General features: G+C 41.6%; 1 long non-coding RNA gene across 1 annotated transcript; it reads left to right on the forward strand.

Moving 5' to 3' along the window:
• The first annotated feature begins 1,431 nt into the window (after positions 1-1,431).
• LOC130459706 (uncharacterized) lies at positions 1,432-2,713 on the forward strand. Its single transcript, XR_008919288.1, has 2 exons — positions 1,432-1,497; positions 2,492-2,713. It is a non-coding gene; the product is annotated as an uncharacterized lncRNA (long non-coding RNA).
• Positions 2,714-8,628: the final 5,915 nt, after the last annotated feature.

Genomic DNA, 8,628 nt, shown 5'->3' on the forward strand with positions numbered 1-8,628 from the left:
ATGCGGGAAATTTCGTGTCAAGTTTCGGGACGAAACTTCTTTTAAGAGGGGTAGATTGTAATCCCCCGTAAATTTATAAATTTTATTAAATATATTTTAACGTATATTATTTATAATTAAATAGAATTTATGAAGTTTAGTAATAAATATATATTTAACGTAATTTATTTTATACGTTCTAAATATTTCAACGTTTTATGAAATCAAGAGTAATTTTAGAATTTTACGTTGAAAAGAAATCGAATTACGAAAACCGATTGAATTTAGAAAACGATCCTAATTGATTTTGGATTGAAATCCTAATTCTAAGCCCACTTGGAAAAGCCCAAACTATAAGACCCAAAACTCTTCCTCCCTACTCCTATTGTACGTAAAAAAAACAAAAACAAGAAGAAAAAAAAATTACAAACACTCCCTCCATCAAATTCACGTGAACTAGAAAACCCTTAACCCTCCTTCCTTCAACTTCACGTGAACCCTCAAAACTCCACCCCAGCCGCCGGCAGCCGTCACCACAAGCCGCACCACCGCTGCTCTCCTCCGACGCCCGGCTTCCTCCTTCGTCCGGTAATCCTTCCACCTCCTCATCTCTTTCGTTTTCTTTCTTTCGATTTGCCCTCCTTATTCATGGGTTCTGTTTTGCGTGTTCCTCTCGCACACCACCACCACCTGGTCGCCGCTACTACGCCACCACCTTGCCGCGCCGTTGAGACACCTCCATGCTTGCTGCGCCGGTAATCTCTTATTCCTCCTCCCTCTCTTGCTTCATTCTTTCTCTTGTTCGTTTTCTACAACCTTACTCGGTTGTTTATGCGTTCGCAGCCACCAGCGCACCTCCGTGTGCAACCCTGCCGCCCAGCCGCGCCTCCAGCCGCGCCTCCAGCCATGCCTTCGTCCTTCCTCTCTCCTAACTTTTGGTTATTTCCTTAAACCCTAAACTAAATAATGAATTTAATTACGTTTTAATAATTTAATTATGTTTCTTGAATTAAAATTATAACTTTTATGATTTGATTATGAATTTCAAGAATTATATGTTTGCATAATTAAATTATTAATTTTCAGATTATATAAATGCATTGAAATATTGATTTTTAATTATTTAAAGTATGAATTTTAAGGTTTTTAATAATTTTAAATCATGGTAGGATGTTTAGGAATTATTAAAGTTATTGTTTTTATGATTTCAAACATGTTAATTATGTTTTGGAGCAGTTTGAAAGTAGTTATATTGCTGGAAATTAAAGTATGATGTTTGCGAAGAGTTTTCAACGAATTTCAATCATTGATTCAATAATTATTATGCTAGGAAATCAAATACTCAAGTTTTGATGCTGGGGAATGTTCTAAGTATATTTAGGATGTATTTGGAATGCTTTATTATGGTTGCGAATGATTAGAAATTGATTGGGATTATTTGTTGGTTGTTTTAGGCGGAGAATTTTCTTTAGGCGATATTTGAAAGTGTTAAAGTGGCCTATTAGTTGTTTATACAAGGTACGTACATACCTGTGTGCTTGGAATGTGTGCTAATTGTTGAAACCATGTTGAATTGTTGATGAACTTGGTTATGTTAATGTTGTTGATGAACTTAGTCAGATTGAAATTGCATGTTTGATACTGTGGGATGAACATATTAAACTTATATTGCATTATGAGAATTGTAACATGTTAGTATGGATGATTGATACAAACATGTTGGTTGGGAACACTAGATTATTCTATATGTTGGTTTGGATCGATTGATTATTGTTCCCTTCTTAGCTTTTCACTACTTTATGAGGGCGGTGGACCTTGTTTAGTAAGTTGAAACTTTATACCCATATACAGGGTTGATCATGGTTAAAGGAAAGGTTGGGTAAATTGGAATGAGTCTTGATTGATGCTTTTATGATCACTTACTTAATTTCAAGATAAAAACAGTTGTGAACGAATGTGGATTGTATGCCTTATGTGGTTGTTGAGTCATAACAGAGTCTCAATTTGTAAATCATGTAAAGTGAAACTGAGTAGCAATAGCTTTAGACTGTGCACGTCTAAAGTGACGGACAAACAGGAGTTGGGGTTCATGGTGGTAGCCCATGGCCTTTTCTGGGACCGGATTGATCACCGTGTTCTATTTTTATTTAAACGTTCCTCGATATCGCAGGTCACTGAGGTTACGGAGTCGCGCCCGTACCTCGTCTTCCTTAGTGAAGACTTCTGGACGGTCAACTCGGTCCATTGTCTATTTCAACTAAAATAATATTATTGCTAAAAGTCTAGCCTAGTCTAGTCTGGTCAAGTATGGTCGTCAAACTATCATGTTTTGTCTTCCCTTGTTTGTGTTCATTAGTATCATGTTAGGGTTGTTCGTGTAATAGAATCATGTTAGGATTATTATTGATTTAGTATGTAGTACTCAGCTTTGCTGATTACGTGCTTTTGCTTGTGCATGTTGATCATGGCTATGCCTTATTGATCCTGTGATGACCCAATCTTTGGTGAGCAGTCTCTAAGGATCAATAAGCATTGTCCATCTGCAGGTTTGAAGATGTTGCATCATTGGGATCGGGAATAGAGAGCTTGTATTTAGTTTTGATTTGCTAAGTTGACTTGGGTTTGTTTAATTGGACTTTAAACTTGTCGTACTATTTACATTTCCTTATTTTCGTTGGTTGATTTTTGGGACTAAACCTGTAATCGATTATTTATAAACCTAAAGTTAGTTTTATGTTTTCCGCTGCAAAATTCTGAATAAGCCGTTACGTTTTCACACGGGCGATAATGCCTTGATAATTCTCTACGTTTTATATTAAAAGGTTATTTTAGAAAAGAGAGAATTGTCGGGGTGTTACAGGATACTATTGGCCAACAATGCTCAAAGACGCAATGAGGTATGTAGCTAAGTGCGACAAATGTCAACGACACGCAGGTATGACACATAAACCATCTGAATTCTTACTCTCCACCTTAACTCTGTGGCCTTTCATGAAATGGGGAATGGACATCGTCGGTAAACTACCCGTCGCCCCAGGACAAAAGGTCTTCATGCTAGCTCTAACAGATTATTTTTCTAAGTGGACAGAAGCAGACGCGTTCCAACAAGTAAGAGACAAAGAGGTATGTTCGTTCATATGGACTAACATTATATGCAGATTCGGAGTGCCATCAGAAATCATATGCGACAACGAATCCCAATTCATCAGCGACAAGACTAGGGCTTTCTGCAAGACGTGGAACATCGAGCTAAAGACGTCGACGCCAAGGTACCCCCAAGCAAATGGACAGGCGGAATCCAGCAACAAAACAATCATCGCATCGCTAAAAAAGCGGCTAGACGATAAGAAGGGACGATGGGCAGAAGAGCTGCCATCCATCCTATGGGCCAATAGGACGACGCCTAGGACGGCGACGGGACAGACTTCCTTCTCACTCGTTTACGGGTGCGAAGCAGTACTACCCCCTGAAGTGACACTGCCCAGTGCACGATATGGACTCATGACACTAGAGCAGAACGACGTGGAACTTAGTGAAAATCTCGACAACACAGAAGACTTCAGAGAAGCAGCGTTGATAAGGATGGCGTCGCAGCAACAGATCGTGGCAAAATGCTTCAACAAGAACGTAAAAATAAAAGTGTTCAAGGAGGGCGACTGGGTGTTGCGCAAAGTGTTCCAAAACACAAAAGAATTAAACGCAGGTAAACTCGCACCAGCTTGGGAAGGACCGTACTTGATCGATAAAATCGTCGGAAAGGGGGCATACAGACTCGTCACCAAAGACGGCAAGTCGGTCCCCCGAAGCTGGAACGCTACACATCTTAAACTCTATCACTTTTAAATACCCGTCGTAGCCAATCTTATCAGTTGTCGTACCATCGTCTCTACTTTCTTCGTCATTTTTTATCGCTCTATTTGTTCGGAACCTTTACTGACTTAAGCATCGGAGGGCCGTTGGCATCCCCAACGGCCAATCCTCCTAGCAACCCATGTTTTCTTTTGCAGAAGGTAACACACGACGAATATCAACTAGAACCGACGACGTACGACGGAAAGCGAATCCCAAGTGACAAACAATGAACAACCGACGCAGGTACCGTTTTACATACATATAATGTTACCATTTCAATATTTGTTCCTCGTAAAACACATGCCACATGACGCATAACCAAAACTTCGAAACACAACGCAAAAGTCACAGAAAACGTACGAGTAAGAAGAAAAAGGAACACACTTATATAGCAAAATACAAATTGCGCGACCCCTGGGGCCACGACCTCCGAAATACAAACACCAATATTATCCAAACACCTCGCCGCCGCCACCGACGACGAGTAAAAATATCCAAAATGCGAAAACAAAACACAAGTCATCCAAACCACCTCGTCGTCGCCGTCGACGACGAGTAAAGAAATTCACAAGCAAAACACAAAAACCAACAGAAATTCAAACTACCAACTATTACAAAAAAAAGGGCCAAAAACCAACCAGCCATTACACTTGCTCTTCTTGGGCGGGAGTCGAGGTCTCTTGCTCCTGGACTGGGGGCACGACGACGTCAGCCACAGCCGTCGCTTCTGCCAAAATCAACTCTTGAGGAACGACGACAGGAACATCTTCCTCGCGTTGATCCATGAGAACCTCCTCTACTTGATCTGCAGAAGGGACGCCCTCATCCAGAGGAGTAGCGTCGACGGCAGCTACGCTTGTACCAGCAGTGTCAGCCTCCATCTCCAGCTCTTCTACGTCCACCACCGGCACCGACAGTTCGTCAAGGGTACCACCATTGGCCAAATAATCATCCACCTCCTTCTGGCATGGCCAAACACTGGTTTCCCCCTTCAAACATGAAAACATCATCTGCACCCTCGTCCTCCACACGGCCAACGCCTCGCAATCCTTGTACTCCTCTTGCAAAGCGTCGTACAAGATCTTCAGCCCTTCCATCTCCTCCACAGTCGAGGCCAATTCCCCCTTTACTTTCTCTAACTCCTTCGACGCATCAGCGATCTGCGCGTCCTTTCCCTTCAGCTGCTCATCTTTCGACTTAACGACCGTAGCAAGGTCGGTCGACTTCTTCTCGGAAGCCCTCCACTTAGCCTCCCAAAAAGTCGTCGCCTTCTTTGCCACCGCCGCCTGATTCGCGGAATTGGTAAGCTCGTCGCACAACAAAGAACATTGCTTATGCACGGCCAAGGCAGCCTGAGATGCCTGCGAAGAAAAACATGTCACTAGACGTCAAATAACATCCGCATACCGCAAACTAAATAAAGTTACACAAAAAACAAACAAACATACCTGCAGACTAAGTTCTGCAGCATCTGACGCGACAGAAAGAGGCACGACCTCATGATAGCGCTGATACGTCGAAGGCAGAATCAATCGATCCGCGTACGGCCAGACGACGGCACCTTCGCCATCGCCCAAGAAGTTTCGGGGCAGAGTGACAACCGTATCCTCGACAGAGCTCTTGTGAGCAGGACACTTCTTGGCCGACGCAGCAGAAGGCCTAGCAGCAGCAACAGCAGTCGACGACACCTTAAAAGGCTTTGGAGGCGACGACGAAGCAAGAGGATGAAAACCTTCGCCCCCTATGACAACAGGCGTCTCAAACGACGCACCTATCGAAGAATAACGAGGCACAAGGGGCATCGCCTGACTACCAGACGCAGCCGACGAACCTTGCCCACCAACAGCACTGTTCGACCTCAACCGTTTCCTCGCCCGTTCCATCATTTCACTTTGCGACATCCTCGACACCGGCTTAGACGAAAGCGTGTGCTCTTCGACAAGCAAAAGTCGATACCATTAGAAACCTACCCAGACACAAAAATCCCAAACATAGATACCAAAGACAAAAACAAAGTACCTGAAGTATCAGCCATGTCACCCCCTTCTTCCTCCGCAGACGACGAATTCGCAACTACCTCCTCAAACAAATCCAACCTCCTTCGACGACGAACTAGGCCAACTGTCTCCTCTTCAACCTCTTCCTCGTCGACGTCACCAGCCTGACTACCTTCCAAGCGACCCCCGTCACGACTAAACGACCTTTCCTCGACAGAGTAACCCAAAAACTTCAAATACTTGTCGTTAGAATCTGAGTTCAAACCAGCCAGCGACGTGTTCACAACTGCAAAACAAAGCCAAGTAAGACAACGTTCAGTAAAATATCAAAAAACAAGCGTAATGAAACATAAATTACCTTCCGTCGTCCACCCTTCGACTAAGAAACTCCCTATCTCTCCCAGAGATGCCTTGTTAACATAAACAAAGCGACTCTGCCAACCTCTATCGTTCACAGCCAACCCGACACCCAAGTTCTTTTTCCCTTTCTTTGTCACCAATGTATAGCGACTACAGTCCTTCAACGACAAATCATAGACGTACATTAGATCGGCCAAGTCAAACGGCACTCGCCAACCCAACGTAACCCTATGTATCACAGTAAAAATACGCCAGATCTGAGGCATCAGTTGACCTGGACTCAGGTGCAACACTTCGACAAAGGACCTAGCTAAGGGTGTAAAAGGAAACGAAAACCCCAGTGTAAATGGGTACTTATACATAACCACATAACCTTCTGGGCAATTCAAGGCCTCTTCCTCTTGGCCAGGAATTCTGACTTCGGCCGACGGCGGTAGACCGGCGAGATTGATAAAAGCCATCGGATCCTCAACAGTAGAATAGATCGGGTTGAGCGACTTAACCTGATTAACTTCAGCATCCCCCTTACCCTTAACCACAACCGACTTGGATTTGACCATCGCTCTAGTAATTTCAACAAGAAAATCAAAAGAAATGAACGAATTTTACTTGGGTTCGGCTAGCTTGAAGCAAAGGAACCGATTCCTCTCCCTTTTTTCTCTCTCTTGCGATTTAGATCTGAAATTTTTTTGAAAGCTCTTACGAAAATTTATTGCATGTCTCTAACTTCTATTTATTGCCTTTAGACTTCCGCAGCAGTTTCCCACGATCGAGGTGGTTACCGTCGGTTTACTTTTTGAATTTAAATTGCCTCTTTTGCTCTATGCGACTCCGCAAAACCGCAATTGGGGGCAAACTGTTATCCACTTTTTGTACTAACGACATAACTGCTTTGACGTTTGATCATGTCGTGTCTCCCAGGTATCGTCGTATCACAGGTAAATATCGCGTCGGATGAGCACGTCGAGTGTGACAATAGTCGACGAGGGTCCAGGCGACATAAGACTAGCGACAGGATACTAGCGACAAAGAAGTAGTAACGATTGATGAAGAAGATAAATGGAGATAGGTTAAGATCAGAAGCCCAAAGCCCAAGATAGCTGGCGCCGCCACACAAGCAGAATAGGTCCAAGGAGTCGCCAAGGAATACGGAAGACGTTGGAGACCAGAAACGGTCATGGGCGACGATCAGGGGAAAATCCCTAAAGGATAGGGATTCTCCCAACCAATGAAGCCGTTATATTCCGCATATAAAAGCTTAGCAGCAGGATATGAGAGGACACGTGAACTAAAGCACTCATACTTTTCAAGCTATTAAGCATTCATATTACTCTTGTATTCGCTCTTTAATTTTGCTACATTGATTTCTAGAATACTACACAAACAATCAGATAGGAAACTTAGTGGATTGATAGCCTCATAGCTATCCGCGGTTTTTTACCTTATTCCTGGGTTTTCCGCGTCAACACTTCTCTGTGTCGTGTCTATTTTGTCTTTCTTTATTTGATTCTTGCTTAGTTAGTGTCGACCCAAGCCAAAGGTCGCCCCTAGACGAAATTTGGCATAAACATATCTCATTTATTTTCATAAATTGATATGCCTTACTATTGGAGGGGATATTAGAAGAGAATCAATTGTTTTAAAAGAATACCACAAGTTCGGGATGAGATTGAATTACAATTGATGTTATGATGTTACTTTCTCGTTAAATCACACTTAAATTCATTGACATTGCTACCATTTATTACCTGCTCCTAAACATGCCCAAAAAAGACTTTTAATTGGTATAAAAAATAAATATGACGATTGCACTAGACATTATCTACGCTTATTAACATAATTAAAATACGACGATTGCACTAGATATTATCTACGTTAATTGAACATATCTATGTTACACTTTAAAGGGAACACCGTTTTCATGGTTGGGAATTTTCACTTGACAAAAATGCCCTTTACTCAAATATAATACGTAACTTTAACCTACCTGATTTTTAGGATGATAAAATTCAGTTACCTCACACTTACCAATATTGAAGAAAAAAATTGCATTAAAAAAACCAATATTCAAAAAAACAAAAAAAACATGATAATTAACTACCTACTAAAAATATGAGCAGTTTTTAGATATTATATCTTACTAACTAAATAAATTAAATACGGTACGCATATGATTTGAGAGATCTTCCTTATGTGTCATTGATATTAAGCAAAATAACTTCCCACTAAAACAATAACTACCCACTAAAATAATTAAGAGAAAGTAACATTATAAAATTTACGGAGTACTCCTATTTAAAATCCATTGGTGATTAGTTTAGCATCCGGCATTTTATGAAACATCTTTTAATTATACTACTCACATTTATTTGTTTATCTTTTTCCCTCCAGTACGAAAGTAGTAGTACTAATTGAGTCTCTAAGATTTATTTTTATCATG

Source organism: Spinacia oleracea, chromosome 4 (genome assembly GCF_020520425.1).
Source record: "Spinacia oleracea cultivar Varoflay chromosome 4, BTI_SOV_V1, whole genome shotgun sequence".
Classification (NCBI taxonomy): Eukaryota; Viridiplantae; Streptophyta; class Magnoliopsida; order Caryophyllales; family Amaranthaceae; genus Spinacia; species Spinacia oleracea.